Below are 2939 nucleotides of genomic sequence, written 5' to 3' on the forward strand. Positions count from 1 at the left end.
TATCATCCCTATAATGCATCTTTATATACTTTACTGTTCAGTCTAACATAATTTTGATAAGGTAAAAGAAAACTGCCAGTCCCAAGGACTTCATTTTAACGGGAGTCCACTGTAATAGTAATAACAATGCTATTTAGTATAGCATACAGGTCCACCTTTCTGAGCTCATGGCACTTCAAGAAAAATACATGTACAAACCATAGGAACGCGGAAGAAAGTAACACACTTTAACAAAATAACATAACAATGTAAAAATCAAAGCATTTTAAAATCTGTCTTCATTTTCTCCAAATGCTGAAGATAACTACCAGATATCACCAAGTGTAAAGGTCAACTTTTCAGCCGATGTTCCTCTCTGTATATCTATTCATAATGTCTGGAGCGATGTGTCATACTTCATCACACCTGTGCCTCATTAACACAGGAGTGTAAGCATCAATACAGGGGATTCCCCCTCCAGAACAATACAACGCTTTGGATACAATCTACAGGAAGGAATGCACACCCCATTATGGAAGACAAATGCCTCATGACCTGGTCTGCATACATTCAATCTCACTGAAAAGCTAGCAAAATTTCCCACCAGAAAAGATTCACTGATGAATATTTAATCCTCCTGGCTCTGTTTCCACTCCCACAAGTGAAGTGAAACCACGTCATCATGTCTTTCATGCATACCATCTGTGGCATCTGTATGCCAATGATACCTATGGCTGCTGCAAATATTTTGATAGGGGTTGCTCCAATTACGAGTAATCGGTCTTCTTGGCCTTTGTGTTAGGCGGTTCCGTTTTGTTTTGTTTGTTTTTTGCACGGCCAAGAGCTACCATATTGTTGGACATCATAATAAAGGATTTGCTTCTAATAACAAAATCCACAAAAAGTTAATTAGGTCAGAGTTTTGCAAAGCATGAAGAACAGAAAACAAAACCCCAAAATGGGTTGATGATTCATTGTCTTTAAAAACAAAAAGACTTCTGGTTAAAAAAACAAAAACAAAACAAAAATGTATTGTGACAAAAACAACAACAATCTTTTGGTAACTAAAGACAATGCAAGGAAGCTACCCAGGGAAGGCAGTCACAGCAAGAAACAAATAGACACCAGGCTCTCTACATACACATAACAAGATGACTGTGAGATGACCTTGTAAATGAGGGTAGATTACAGCAGGAACTTGACAGAAGATTGTAGTTGAATGAATACAGTACATGTGTTCCAAGTTTGTAATCCTTTCCAAAATAAATAATCCCATGTTGGCTATTAAAGCAACGTACTGTATGCTACATCAAAAGCAAATCTTTCTTTCTAAAGACTGAATCACTTTCGTGGAACCTTATTTTCTCATTACACACAAGCAGACAGATGTAAAGAAGCACACACAGACTGCTTCTTCTTTTTAAGTCATTTACATTGATCATTTCAGGTAGTGTCAGTTTGTTGGGTTTAGTAGCGAAGGGTATTATCACACTTTTAATATCAAACATAGATTAACACACTCAAAATGGCATTACATCGTACTGAAGTTAGTGTAATGTTGCCCTCTTAGAGACTCGGTGGTGTGGGGAGACCGTGTACTGGGAAGACTCTATCTGATATAGGCCTATTTGGGAAACCCCGTAACAAATTCTGTATGACTGGAGTGGACTGTTATGGATTAAGCGTACACTTTGACGCATATATTTGCTGACGGAAAATTCTATTCTAGCAGGTCTGCCCTAGTCATGATTTTAGAGTGTACCATGACAGGCAGTGAATGAAGATACAATGTATATTCAATCAGGTGAACCTCCTCTCCCAATTCTACCGGGTCATTAATGGTTGACTTTTTATGAGTGAGTTGGAATATAGTGTGACATGGGTTAAAGTTTTGATAAAATAGCATGTTATATTATGGAGAGACAAATTTGTGATACTGCATACCTGTGTAGCTTAAATATCCCTGAATATGTAACAAAAGCAATAACCTGAGATGACAAATTCTGACATACACTCTAAAAATTTTAACCTACATCAAAAACAAAGTGAATTGATTTCACTGACAGGGACTGCACATTCTAGCACTGCACCTGACATTAACAACATATTAGCTCGTACTGTCACTGGATCCAACAGAAATCGGTGGCAAGCAATATTCTCACTAAACAAGGCACACGGTGAGACATACATTGTACAGATATTGAACACGGTGCCAAGCCTGTCACCACTGTTACAATGTGTCATGGAAATACAAGACATACAAAACAGTATCTTAAACTCATCACAAAAAAGTGGAGCCTGTAAGTTGCTGGGATCTCTAGTTGCCATCACAAAATTGCAATTATAATGGGATTAGATTTAAGGCAAATTTTTACAAGTGCCCTATAAAGCATCAGTTATTATTTTTTTCAAATGATGAAATGGCGAAATGATACAATTAGCCAATGTAACATAAGCCTCTATTGTGCTAGGAGCCATGTTTGAATTAGCATGCAGACTGACTGAATCTCTAATCCATACATATGACAGCTTTCACTACATTCCACACTGGTGTTACAATGCTCCAACATAATACTGACTCTTGCCTCAACCCCTCCCACCAACATCCAGGTCAGAAATCCTTCCCTAGATTCTTTCTCCAATTTGCCATACCTTCATGCATCGCAACATCCATGGCGCATTCTCTACAAGAAGTCTTCTGACACAATTTTGGTCAGCCCAGTCTATTTACTGAACTCTTCCAAGAACTAAACTTTTCTTTTTGATAAGCACCTTTCAAAATGGCCCAGTTGGGTCAACACTGAACAGACCTCGTTCGGGCCCAAGTCTGTGTCACATACAACAGAGCTGTAAGATCAGCACAGATCTGGTGGGCAGTCTTCGAATGGTCAAAAGCCAAATAGTGCGACACTCGTTGATGGTTTCCTCGGCTTCACAGTGAAGGGAGCGTTGACCCATCC

The sequence above is a fragment of the Diadema antillarum genome, unplaced genomic scaffold (genome assembly GCF_040938485.1).
Source record: "Diadema antillarum isolate AM-2024a unplaced genomic scaffold, OU_Dant_1.0 seq00000604_RagTag, whole genome shotgun sequence".
In the NCBI taxonomy this organism is placed as follows: domain Eukaryota; kingdom Metazoa; phylum Echinodermata; class Echinoidea; order Diadematoida; family Diadematidae; genus Diadema; species Diadema antillarum.